The sequence below is a fragment of the Pongo pygmaeus genome, chromosome 8 (genome assembly GCF_028885625.2).
Source record: "Pongo pygmaeus isolate AG05252 chromosome 8, NHGRI_mPonPyg2-v2.0_pri, whole genome shotgun sequence".
NCBI classification, from domain to species: Eukaryota; Metazoa; Chordata; class Mammalia; order Primates; family Hominidae; genus Pongo; species Pongo pygmaeus.
In genome coordinates, this window is record NC_072381.2 from 16,560,602 (window position 1) to 16,574,613 (window position 14,012).

Genomic DNA, 14,012 nt, shown 5'->3' on the forward strand with positions numbered 1-14,012 from the left:
TCTCTCGAGCCCAGGAGTTCAAGGCTGCAGTGAGCTATGACTGCACCACTGTAATCCAGCCTGGGCAACAGAGCCATTCCAAAATAATAATAATAATAATTGATGACAGTGTAATATTGTTGGGGTTCAGAAAATGATACCCCAAAATGAAGGCCTTAGAAGCAGCTCTCTCTAACCTCATGTCCTCCTGCCTCTGGCCCCTCATTCTAGAAACTGGAATCCCTCTTCCCCAAGGTGATTCACAGAAGCCAGAATCCCCCTATCACCAAAGCCAAGCATAAAACCTAAAAGTTTGGCTCTGTGTGTCCCCTGCCTTTCTGTGTCAAAACTGGCCGTAAAGAAATTCTCTGGCCTGGTTTGTTTGACTGTAGGTCATAAGATCCCCATTCCAGAAAGGGTCCTCCTGCTCTATACCCAGAAGGAAGGAACACTGCACAGAAAAGCCAAAAAGAATCTAAACAGACAGGGCTTGCTCACTGAGTCTATTAGCATTAGATCAGACCCTTTTTATGCCATCGTAGTATCTATTAGGTTGCTGCAGAAGTAATTGCGGTTTTTGCCACTAAAAACCGCAACTACTTTTGCACCAGCTGAATGCATGGGGGTCCATGCTTTGTTGAACCTAAGCAAAAAAATGGGCCGTTTCCCCTGCATCTTTGGGTTTTCATTCTGAAGGTTCCCGGATCACATAAAGTTCTGATCTAGTATATTTGTATGCCTTTTCTACCGTGAAACTGCCTTTTGTCAGTTGATTTTCAGCAAACCTTCAGAGGACGAAGGAGAGGTTTGCCCTTGGCCCCCTACAATACCTAAAGGTATGACTCTTTATTGTGGCAGGTGCTCCAAGCATCATGTTTTGCCAACAGACTCACACATACTCATTAAGTTTATTTCAGTCAAGCAAGTACCAGGGCCAGTTCAAGTGCTCTAGCACAGCACTCTAATTCTAAAGAGAAGGAAACGCGGCCCCGGGGCAGGAAACAGTGACAAGTGGGAACACAAAACCAAAGTTCTCCGTGTGCAGCATGAGGATCCAGAACCCACTGTGACATCAAATTTCCAGCGCACCACCTCCGATTTATTCTTGGGGAAAACTAAAAGAGCTACGGAATGCTCCCTTGTTCCAGGCTGTTCTATGGAGAACTGGGATCTGGAGAAAATGCAACAGTTTTTTTCCGTTTGGGGATGTAGCCCCGAATTTTTTTCATTCAGCCAAACTACAGACAGACAGCGCCTGCTGGAGGGTGTGGCTAGGCAGAAACGCGGGGAACGGCCCCGGACCAGGGTGGGGCGTGGCAAGGGTTTGAAGGGCGTGTCCTACGAAGAGGTAGGGCTTGGCAAGGACCCACGGGGCGTGTCCTAGGACTCGGTGAGGGCGTGACCTCGGGCCAGGGGCGGGGAGAGAACCAGAGGGCGAAGTGGGAGGGAACAGGGGAGACTAAAAAGGCCAGGGAGGCTGGCCTGGCGGAAGTTCCAAGGGGAGAAAGCGGCGCGTTGTGACCCGAGGTAAGGCTCCTAGGAGTCAGAGCAGGAGCCGGAACTGTGGGCCCAGTAGGAAGAGTGGGGCCCGACGGCGGAGGCCGCGCCGCCGGGGCTCGCTGCGGAGTTCCACGGGAGGGTCCTGCCAGAAGGAAGGATTTTCTAGCCGCTGGCGTTTGGGCCCTGCCGCCTCTCCCTAAGTGCTTGAGGGACGTTGCAAAGAGCGCCAGTCCCGTGCGGCGCCAGCTCCCTGTGGCTCGACAGCAATGGCCGGGGGCGTCATCGGATAGCTGTGCTGGGTGGGGACGGCTATTCCCTACTAAGCCTCCTTTAATAAGCTTGCTTTTTTTTTTTTAAGATTCAGGGTCTGGCTCTGCTGCCCAGGCTAGAATGCATTTGGCGCGATCACAGCTCACTGCATCCTCGAACTCCTGAGCTTAAGCGAACTTCCTGCCTCAGCCTCCTGAGCTTCCTGAGTAGCTGCGACTACAGGCATGTGCCACCATGCCCGGTTAATTTTTGTATTTTTTTATAGAGAGTGTCTCGCCATGTTGCCCAGGCTGGTTTCGAACTCCTGGGCTCAATCAGTCTGCCTGCCTCGGCCTCCCAAAGTGCTGGCATTACAGGTCTATATTTTTTGACAGTTTGTAAAAGCTAATTACTAGCAGTCATATGTCTGAGTCCTGTGCACTCTTGCTTAATCCACTCTGCACCCCTGTGAAGGATTCTAGTGATAACGGCAAAGCTAAGGTATAGAAAAATTAGGCCACACTGCTGGAAAGTTTAGAGATGGAAACAAAGTTTAGAGGTGGAGTCTTTCTGACTCCATAGCCTGTGTGCTGTTACTCTCTTAGACTACCTCATTCTTTGTACATCACAAGTCAACAGGAACTAAAGGTATACCCTTACATAGGCAGTAAGAGGGGTTGCTGATTTAAAGAACTTTGGACCCAGAAAGAGTAGACCCCTATTCTAGTTCTGGTTCCAGCTCAGTGACTTTCGACAAGTTGGTTTTCTTTTGCTTTTTTTTAAAACAGAGTCTCGCCCTTGCCCAGGCTGGAGTGCAGTGGTGCGATGTCGGCTCACTGCAACCTCCGCCTCCCGGGATCAAGCGATTCTCCTGCCTCAGTCTCCTGAGTGGCTGGGATTACAGGCGCGCGCCACCACACACAGCTAATTTTTGTTATTTTTAGTACAGACGGAGTTTCACCATATTGGCCAGGCTGATCTCGAACTCCTGACCTTGTGATTCACCCACCTCGGCCTCCCAAAGTGCTGGGATTACAGGGGTAAGCCACTGCGCCTGGCCTCTTTTGCTTTTTAAGACTAGGTCTCATTCTTTCACCAAAGCTGGAGTGCAGTGGTGCTATCACATCTCACTGCAACCTTCACTTCCCTGGTTCAAGTGATCCTCCCAGCTCAGTTTCCCACAGGTGCACACCACCACACCCGGCTAGTTTTTTTCTATTTTATTTTTTTGTATTTTTGGTAGAGACAGGGTTTTGCCATTTTGCCCAGGTTGGTGTCAAACTCCTGGGCTCAAATGATCTCGCTGCCTCGGCCTCTCAAAGTGCTAGGATTACAGGTGTGAGCCACTGCGCCTGGCCTGCCTATGTTTTCTAGACACATTAAGGTGAGTGGTCTCAGGCCAGGCGCGGTGGCTCACGTCTGTAATCCCGGCACTTTGGGAGGCTGAGGCAGGTGGATCACTTGAGGCCAGGAGTTTCAGACCAGCCTGGCCAACATGTGAAACCCCTTTCCTTCAAAAAATTAGCTGGGCATGGTGGTGGACGTGCCTGTAATCCCAGCTACTCGAGAGGCTGAGGCAGGAGAATTGCTTGAACCTGGGAGGCAGAGGCGGCTGTGAGCTGAGACGACACCACTGCACTCCAGACTGGGTGACAGAGCAAGACTCTGTCTCAAAAAAAAAAAAAAAAAAAAAAGGTAGGTGGTCTCTAGGTTGCTAGTGGATCTAATAATCTACGGATTTATGAGGATAAGATCCTGATTTTACCATTTAATGACATTTTGGGCCAGTTTTTTTCCTTTTTAATTGGGCAGCCCTCAAACCAGAATAGATTGAGAGAGTCTTCCAGTTTTGGGTCATATTTGCTGCTGAAATTACAAGGTAGTCAGGAAGGGTCTGTTTATTCAATCAAAGATCAATAAATGTGTATTTTAGAGGTCAGTAGGTGAGTATCCAGCCAGAAGGTGGCTTGTGAGACAGGAGGAAAATCAGGACAGTGGCTCTTCTGGAGGGACTTATGGAAAGATCATTTTCACCGGGCAAATTTCCCCTTCCCTGTGAAGGACAGAAAATACCTTGAATATGGCTAAAGTGAGAAGCATTTCTGAAAAAAAATGCAATTTAATATCCTTTGAAGCGTCAGTAAATTTTGAGCCAAATAGAAGCAGAGAGCAAGAGAACACAAAAATAGATCATTTAGAATCTGGAGAAGTACATGACCGTGTACTCAGTGCCAGGGCTTGGCCATAGGATCCCTGTGACTATTTTAAGTTGAGTAAGCAGCCCTGATGCAAGGATTTTAGAGATTGTCTCAGGTTTAAGCTTAAAGACAGAGTGATGAACTGTATAGCATGAGAGGAGCTTGGTAAACGTCCACCTTTGCTTCCATGTGCTTTAAAGTGTTCATACAGGAGGAATGTTTATCCTTAAATACTTCTTTTAAAAATATTTATTTGTTTATTTATTTTTGTAGAGATGGGGGGTCTTGTTTTGTTGCCCAGGCTGGTCTTAAACTCCTGGGCTCAAGTGATCTTCCCACCTCGGCCTTCCAAATTGTTGAGATTACAGGCGTGAGCCATGGCACCCAGCCAACTTCAAATCATTAAATACCCTAGTAAGCCATATAGTAACAATATTGAGAATTTCTGATCAAGCTCTAGTCTGCTCAGTATCCCTATGAACTTCACTGAGACAGTTGTTGAATATTTTTTCATACATCAAATGTGGCTTCTGTTTTCTTTAGCTGTTCTTTCTAGTGTATTTTCAGTGGTCCAGGTTTTCCTAATAAGATTTTTTTTTTTTTTTTTTTTGTGGCAGGGTCTCACTCTATTGCCCAGACTAGAGTGCAGTGGCGCTATCTTGACTCACTGCAACCTCTGCCTCCCAGGTTTAAGTGATTCTTCTGCCTCAGCCTCCCAAGTAGCTGGAAATATAGGTGTGCACCACCACGCCCAGCTAATTTTTTTGTACTTTTGGTAGAGACGGGGTTTCATCATGTTGATCAGGCTGCTCTTGAACTCCTGACCTCAGGTGATCCACCTGCCTCAGCCTCCCAAAGTGCTGGGATTACAGGCATGAGCCACCACGCCCGGCCCTTAATGACACTTTTATAACAAAAGCCTTCTCATTCATAGACATCATCTCTTAAAAAAAAAAAAAAAAAAGAAAACAAGAAAAATAAAATATCTGGTTCCATTTGGCATGAACTGACTCTGTGGTTCTATCTATTTTGTCAAAACGATAACCACCTGAGTACAAATACCTCTCTGCCTGCTCAGCGTGAGAGCTGTGAGTGTTACCCATTTCCCTGTCTCCTTCCAGGCAGGTATGTCCACGTGATTTGTTTGGCTAATGAAACGCAAGTGGAGTGACCTGTGTCACTTCCAGGTAAAAGTGTGTTAAAAGCCAGTGAAAGATTTGTCACAATCACTTTCCCTCTGCCACAGTGACCATCCACATGGAGGCAGCGGTCTCAGCCTGGGTCATAGAGGACAGTGAGTGGAGCCCCCTGCCTTCCTGTGTTAGACATATTCGATGAGCTAGAAATAAACTTTTATTGTGTTCAGACCCTGAGATTTGGGGATTTGAGTGTTACTGTGGCCTAGCCTGGTCAAGCCTGTGTAATGAATATTATCAGATAAGCTGCATGTATACAGGGATTTCTGGCTCTGGTTTACCAGATACCTTGGGAGCTCTGGGGAGGGCCCTGAAAGAGGCTTGTCCTATGAATCATGCTCCTTTTACTGTGTGGGAGATGGCAGGTGTGCTGTTCCCATCATGCTCCAGTCTGCTTTGTGATTTTAATCAAAAGTGGCAAAAATGGCATTTAGATGTTTAATTGCATTCTGTAAGGGCAGACCATGTTAAAGTGTAAAATAGGTAAAGGCTCTATGCCTGGAAGGGATAAGAATCAAGGCTTTCATTTTTACTTTGAAAAACACAATTTATATATTTTTAACAATTTTCAATGCACTTCCAAGTTTTCCAATACAGAGGATTGTTCGTGGGTGAGTTGTGAAAAGATGATTCTTCCCAAATGCAGTTATCAGTGGATACATTTCAGAAATTATTTTGTCACTGAAGGACATTTGAAATGAATCATCCATACTTACCATTGACTAATACATTTTTTTTCAGGCAGTTTCAAAGAGTATTTTAAATATGATTTCCTGGCTATCTGATTTCGGATCTAAGAGTATCAGACTTGGGTTTTGCTGTTAATGTCCTGGAGGCAGTGTGTTCACTCTTTTATTCTGAGTTAAACAGAAGGCAAGCCGGGAGCATTGTGCTTTGGACAGAGCTGTGCTGCATTCTTAGGGGACACTGGCTGTAAATCCAGTCTCCCTAGAGGTTAACAATCAAAGTTCTCCCCTTCTCATACTAAGGCGAGTGATATGATGATGATAAATTGCTTGGACATGACTGCCCCAAGCGCTAGTGTGATGAATTATGTTGTTCAGGGCATGACTGAAGATCTCCTATTGTCAGCTGGCAATGCTAAGTATTGGCAGTATTCATAAATAGCCTTTTGCCAATGGTGGTCTCTGCTTTACATATTCTCAGTTTTCACAGGTTGTGGTTCTTAGTCATCTCTGTCCTCTGCTGAATTCACTTACATAATCAGCCTTTTTTTTTTTTTTTCCTGTTCCCTACTCATTAAAAGGGTGGGATGTGCTCACTTGTATATGGTAAACACTGAGTTCTTTCTTCACAGAAACTGTTAAAAGAGTAATTATTAGTTCTTTTTACCAAATCCAGAGTAATAGCAGCTTATCTTGCAGTGGCTTAATTGGGTAATTATTTGGTGTCTGAAAAGCAGTTTGAAGAGAATATTGGTAAATATTGTTAATTTCATGCTCTTGTGTAACTGAAAGCCCATTGTGACCACAAAATCCTTGGTGTTATTGTGTACCCACAAAATTTCTTTCCTGATGTGGCTTACTATTTTCAAAATTATTTGTGTGTTGATTTTTAAAAATATTTTTTAAATTTTCATAAATTCTCAAAGTTATCTCATGTTTATGCCTTCACAATTCAACATGTCTCATCTCCTACATTCCTTGCGTATCTGAAGGGTTAGATGTTATCAGTGTTGCTCTCTAACAGTTTGGAGGACAGATAAAGCCCGACCATGTAATTGAGTAATTGAAATAAAGATTTATTTGGTCAGAGCCCATACTCTGAGCTGTCATCTGATTGCCGTCAGAATTTGTTTAAAAGTGTTAGGTGGGCCAGGCATGGTGGCTCACGCCTGTAATCCTGGCACTTTGGGAGGCCGAGGTGGGAGGATTGCTTGAGCTCAGGAGGGTTCAAGACCAGCCTGGGCAACATAGTGAGACCCCATCTCTATTAAGTAAGTAAATAAATAAAGAATTAGGTTGACTTGCATGTGCCTGACCTGCTCTTTTAACAGATTTTCTTCTCACTTTGTAAATTCAGAGCCTGCAGGCCAGGCATGGTGTCTCACGCCTGTAATCCTAGCATTTTGGGAGACCAAGGCGGGCAGATCACTTGAGGTCAGGAGTTCCATAACAGCCTGGCCAACATGGCAAAACCCCGTCTCTACTAAAAATACAAAAATTAGCCAAGCACATGCCTGTAATTTCAGCTACTCAGGAGGTTGAAGCAGGAGAATCGCTTGAACCCAGGAGGCAAAGGTTGCAGTGAGCCAAGATTGTGCCACTGCATACCAGCCTGGGTGACAGAGTGAGACTCTGTCTCAAAAAAAATAAATAAAATAAAATTCAGAGCTCCTAGGTGTAATTAAGGGCCATTTCTGTAGCTTAGATTAGATGACCTTCATTACTCACTATATTTGTTTTTCTAGGGCTGCCATCACAAAATACCACAAACTGGGTGGCTTAAACAACAGACATTTATTTTCTCACAGTTCTGGCAGCTGGAAGTCCCAGATCAAGGTGTCAGCAGGGTTGGCTTCTTCTGAGGTCTCTCTCTTTGGCTTGTAGATGGCTGTCTTCTCTTTATGCATGTCTGTATACTGATCTTTTATAGGGACACCAGTCCTATTGGATTGGGACCTACCCTAACAACCCCATTTTAACTTAATTACTTCTGTAAAGACTATCTGCAAATACAACCACATCCTAAGGTGCTGAGGGTTAGGGCTGCAACAGACAAATTTTGCAGGAAGACACAATTGAGCCCAAAATGCTACCCTGCGATAGTAATGGTCTGTTTGGAAGCTACTGTTTTGGAGTTATTTTCTTTGATTGTTAAATTTGATCTTCTAAGTGATGACTACACATCTTTGGAGAATCTCCGCCGTTCAGGAACTTCTTTTTAACTAACATTACTTGGAGAAGAGCTTAATGCTTGTGACTTTAAACATTTATGTAATTAGGTAAAAAGGGAAGCCACATTGTTAAATGAATTGGATAGAGTTCATCAAGCAGTTAAGAAAAAAATGTACATAATGAAGCATGCCTTGCAATCTGAACAACAAACATCCAAATATTTGCTATAACAACTCGCAGATATTTTTACCAAAAATTTCCTCTCCGAATCAGAAACTTACTATGATGAGTCCATGTGCTTCCGTGTACCATCAAAAAGGGCAAGAGGATCTCTAGAGTATGCTGTGGTCCTATCTGCTCTTTCTATAAAGTGGTATCTTGTGCTCATCTTGCTTAAATATGTTGTGTCTTATAATTGTCACGATACTATCAACTGAAAACAGAAAGGTCTCTGAGAATAGATGTGAGCCTAAGAAGCTAAAAAAGCTCTTTTTCTTTTTCTTTTTTTTCTTTTTTTTTTTTTTTTTTGAGATGGAGTCTCGCTCTGTTGCCAGGCTGGAGTGCATTGGAGCGATCTCGGCTCACTGCAATCTCTGCCTCCCGAATTCAAGTGATTGTCCTGCCTCAGCCTCCCGAGTAGCTGGAACTATAGGCACTTGCCACCACGCCCAGCTAACTTTTATATTTTTAGTATATTTTCAGCATGTTGGCCAGGATGGTCTCAATCTCTTGACCTCATGATCTACCCGCCTTGGCCTCCCAAAGTGCTGGGATTACAGGCATGAACCACCGCACTCGGCCTCTTTTCTTTTTTTTGAGACAGTGTCTTGCTCTGTTGCCCAGGCTGGAGTGTGGTGGTGATCATAGCTCACTTGAGCTTCTGGGCTAAAGTGATACTCCTGAGTAGCTGGATTACAGGTGCTCAATACCACGCCTGGTTAATTTTTTTTTTTTTTTTTGGACAGAAGACCTACAGGGAACTTTATTCTCGTGCTTTTGTCTTCACTGGGGCACTACCCCTCGGGAAGACCAGGTTGGCTTCTGGCACAGGGATACGCCTGGTTAATTTAAAAGTTTTTTTTTTTGTAGAGATGGGGTCTCACTCTGTTGCCCAGGCTGGTCTCCAACTCCAAGGCTCAAGTGATTCTCCCACCTCGGCCTCTCAAAATGCTGGGATCACAGGCATGAGCCACCACACCCAGCTAGCAAAGCTCTTATATTCAAAGAAATATTGGGGAATGTGAAGGCACAGAAGGCCTCAGTTTGACATTATCTGTCCATATCTATAATGCATACTATCTTTGATTCTGACGAGCTTTTACAATGTTCCTTCAGAATAGAATAATAGGGTTTTTTTTTATCCGTAAAAGAATCTTGCATAGTAAATTGGTAGTCAGAAATATTAGAGGGTTGTTACGTGGGTATGTAAGAGTATATAAGTAAAACTTGGGGTTTTGAATGGGCTGTAAAACACTTTTCTCTTTAAAAGTGTTTTAAGTGGAAATGTATTGTTGAAGCTGTATGATGGATGAGTAGGGGTTCACTATACTGCACTCTCTACATTAGCAAATTTTTGAGAATGTCTATTATTAAAAAGTTTAAATAAAAGTTATTTTTTAAAAAGGAGAATAAGTGAGTGAAATATATGGCCTCCTGTGATGCAAAATTCGATAACTATATAAGGGACACATTAAATGAGGTATGCATGCCTATGTTAGACAATAGTAAGTCGAGTATGGTTTTAACTACCAATCGCTCTGTAGAAAAGTATTGTTGAGGCTGGGCGTGGTGGCTCATGCCTGTAATCACAGCTACTCAGGAGGCTGAGGCAGGAGAATGGCTTGAACCTGGGAGGCGAAGGTTGCAGTGAGCTGAGATCGCGCTACTGCACTCTAGCCTGGGTGACAGAGTGAGTGAGATTCCATCTCAAAAACAAAAAAGAAAATTATTATTGAAACCCTTATCCAAGAGTAGCTGGAAGAGCATCTTTCCTAGTTTTGGCCTAGATTATTTGAGACATTTTTTATTTATGCTTCTCTGACATATGACATGTCTATTACTTCCGTGAGTCAGTGCCTTTCTCCCAGTTAGCGTTTCCCAGGCTCTTAGGCTGCAGTGTCTCTAAGTTCAGTCTTTGATTTCAGAGCCTATTAGCCATGGCGCAAATCCAGTGAACACAGAAACTTACAAAGGGGCCACTTGTCTCCGATGCACCGATGCACCATGCACAGCTAGTGCCTTCTGCCCAATATCTTCTCTAAAAACATTCCCTGCTGTTGTAGGAAGGATCCTACAGGCTGACACCAAGGAAGCCATGCTCTCTCCTGGGTGTTCTTCAGAGGACACTGCCTCCTGAGGGGCTGACATGGCCAAAGCCCATCCAAGTCCTCTCAGCCTGCATATCTAGGATTAGAAGTTGTCCTGGGCCTGTGAGTCTCGCTCACATTTCTGCATAAGTGTCAGGCCTGGCATAGATGATTCCCTTTCGCTTTGGTGCTGCTTTGAGCTTGCCCCATTATTATTTAGTAAAGTGCATCTTCAGGAGTGTTCGTCTTTCTCCTGTGTGCCAAATATTTCGGAGCAGCTCAGTGCATAAGTGGTAAAGAATTTGCTATTTCAAATACTGACATTACTGAGACTTTGACTTGCAACCATAGTTGATCTTGAATGTTCGGGGGTGGGGAGAAGGCTCTTACAAATAGAGGTGCAATGCATGCCACCCCACCCCAACTTTTTTTCTTTTTTTTTCTTTTTTTTTCTTTTTTTGAGACAGAGTTGGTCTGTCGCCCAGGCTGCAGTGTGGCAGTGTGATCTCGGCTAACTGCAACCTCCACCTCCCGGGTTCAAGTGATTCTTGTGCCTCAGCTTCCTGAGTAGCTGAGATTAAAGGCATGCACCACAATGCCTGGCTAATTTTTTGTATTTTTACTAGAGACATGTTTCCACCGTGTTGGTCAGGCTGGTGCGGTGCCCCTTGTTGACGTTCATTCCTCCCAAGTGTTATCTTTTCACTCTTTGCCTGTTACTATAGTTGGATAGAGAGATCAAAATATTTCAAGCTAAAAGTTCAAGTTTAAAATGTTCTCCATGAAGACTCTACATAGTTCCATTTGTGTATTGAATTTAATTGTTAGATTTGTTATATATATTAAAGAACATATGCAGTTTCTTAGCATTAGAAACATTTCATGGACCATTGCTACTAGTTATTGTTGCCATGGTGAGGTCAAAAGGCTTAATTTTTAAATTCTTTCTGTTTTATTTTGATAGACCACCAAGACTGTAAAAGCTTTTTTTTGTTTATTTGTTTTTTTGGTTTTTTTTTTTTTTTGAGACAGAGTCTCCCTCTGTTGCTTCGGCTGGAGTGCAGTGGTGCAATCTCGGCTCACTGCAACCTCTGCTTCCCAGGTTCAAGCAATTCTCATGCCTCAGCCTCCCGAGGAGCTGGGATTACAGGCATGCGCCACCATGCCCAGCTAATTTTTGTATTTTTAATAGAGACAGGGTTTTGCCATGTTAGCCAGGTTGGTCTTGAATTCCTGACTTCAGGCGATCTGCCTCCCTTGGCTTCCCAAAGTGCTGGAATTACAGGTATGAGATAGCATACCCGGCCTTTTTTTCTTTCTTTTTTTTTTTTTTTTTTTGAGTCAGAGTCTTGCTCTGTTGCCCAGGCTGGAGTGCAGTGATGCCATCATAGCTCACTGCAGCCTTGAACTATTGGGCTCAAGCAATCCTCCCACCTCAGCCTCTCAAATAGCTGAGACGACAGGTGCATGCCACACCTAATTTTTTTTTTTTTTTTTTTTACTTTTGTAGAGATAAGGTGTCACTGTGTTGCTCAGGTCAATGTCTTGAACTCTTGGCCTCAAGCGATCCTCCAGCCACAACCTCCCAAAGTGCTAAGATTACAGGTGTGAGCCACTGCACTAAGCCTGTGAAATATTTTTTATGTGGAATTTTCATAATGCATTATGTAGTGACACCAGCATTTTGTTAACCTGTTTTCACTTCTCTGTTTTTATTTTTGTGTTAGTAATACCTTGGTCAAAATAGGTTTACATTCATTATTACTATATAACATAACAATTTCACATTAGCATTAAGGACAATTTTTTATAAGTTGTTTCTATACAAAGAACGATGTATTTTAGTGTTTTTATCTATAAATATTGGAAAGCTTTGTAAGTGGCTATACTATCTCTGACTATAAGGTCTTTGTCCATATTCTTTACACCATACATTGTATTTATATATATGCCTGCATATATTCATGCCTGCATATTGTGCGGAACCACCTGTGAACCAGATCCTAGTCTTCTATTCCTCTGTCAACTGATCATAGGGAACTCCCCATGATACCACTGGTGCAGGCTGGGGAGAGAAGGCAGTGTGGCCAGATTGGAGACCATGGGCATTTGAGCCACTTCCTCATATAATTTACTTGTGTCTTCAGGACCTTTTCAAGCCCAATCATTTATATACCACTTCCATTTGATGATGGAATGCTGCTGTGCACACCCTACTTTCTGGCTAGGTGGGTCAGAAAGCACTCAGTTCATGATAAGCAGTTCAGGTCACATGGCGACTTGATGACCCATAGTTAAACGTTCAGTTTCTACCAAAGCCCAGTAACAGGCCAAGAGCTGTCTCTCAAAAGGACACTGGTTATCTGCAGAAGATGGCAGGGCCTTGCTCCAAAATCCCAGAAGCCTCTGCTGTGATTCCCCTATGGGAGCCTGCCAAAGGCTCCAAACAGCATCCCCATCTGCCACTGACACCTCAGGCACCATTGGATCTGCTGGGTAATATGGTCCAAGTGGCAGAGGAGCTTGCATAGTAGCCTGGCCCTATTGCAGAGACTTCTCCTTTTCTGGACCCCACTCAAAACTGGCAGCCTTTCAGGTCACTTGATAAATGGGTGGAAGTAACACACCCAAATGAGGAACGTGTTGCCTCCAATAGTCTAAATAGGCCCACTAAGCATTGTGCCTCTTTCTTGGTTGTAGGAGGGGCCAAATGCAGCGACTTATCCTTCATCTTAAAAGGAATATCTCGACAGGCCCCACACCACTGGACCCCTAGACATTTTACTGAGGTGGAAGGCCCCTGAATTTTAGTCGGATTTATTTCCCATTCCCTGGCATGCAAATATCTCACCAATAAGTCCGGTGTGTTTGTTACTTCTCACTCACTGGGTACAATCAGCATAATGTCATCAATGTAATGCACCAGTGTGGTACGTCATGGAAGGAAAAAGCGATCAAGGTCCCTCTGAACAAGATTATGACACAAAGCCAGAGAGTTGGTATACCCCTAAGGTAGGACAGTAAAGGTATATTGCTGGCCTGGCCATCTGAAGGCAAATTGCTTCTGGTGCGCCTTATGGATAGGAATGGAGAAAAAGGCATTTGCCAAGTCAATGGCTGCATTCCAGGTACCAGGAGATTTATTAATGTTCACAAGCAATGAAACCACATCTGGTACAGCAGCTGCAACTGGAGTCACCACTTGGTTAAGCTTATAGTAATCCACTGTCATTCTCTAAGATCCATCTGTCTTCTGCACAGGCCAAATAGGAGAGTTGAACAGGGATGTGGTGGGAATCACCACCCCTGCGTCTTTCAAGTCCTTGATGGTGGCACTAATCTCTGCAGTCCCTCCAGGAATGCGATACTGTTTTTGATTTACTATTTTTCTAGGTAGAGTCAGCTCTAATGGCTTCTATTTGGCCTTTCCCAGCATAGTAGCCCTCACTCTACCATTCAGGGAGCCACTGTGGGGATTCTGCCAGGTGCTAAGTATGTCTAAGCCAATTCTGCATTCTGGTACTGGGGAAATGACCACATGGTGAGTCCAGGGACACACTGGACCCACTGTATTTCAGACCTGAGCTAAAACTCTATTAAAAGATGTTCTTCCAGCTACTCTTGGATAAGGGTTTCAACAATAATTGTCTTTTTTTTTTTTTTTTTTTGGAGACGGAGTCTCACTCACTCTGTCGCCCAGGGTACAGAGCAGTGGCGCAATCTCGG

General features: G+C 44.0%; 1 protein-coding gene across 6 annotated transcripts in view; it reads left to right on the forward strand.

The window, feature by feature from the left end:
* Positions 1–1,374: 1,374 nt before the first annotated feature.
* Positions 1,375–14,012, forward strand: part of PTER (phosphotriesterase related) — a 77,176-nt gene continuing 64,538 nt past the window's right edge. Inside the window, exons 1-2 of one of the 6 annotated variants that reach the window (XM_063670434.1) lie at positions 1,375–1,506; positions 1,838–1,971. The gene's annotated coding sequence lies outside the window, so the exon portion shown is untranslated. Of the gene's footprint in view, positions 1,507–1,837; positions 1,972–2,672; positions 2,769–14,012 lie in introns of all 6 variants that reach the window. The other 5 variants (XM_054436192.2, XM_063670433.1, XM_063670432.1 and 2 more) reach the window with 5 other exon arrangements.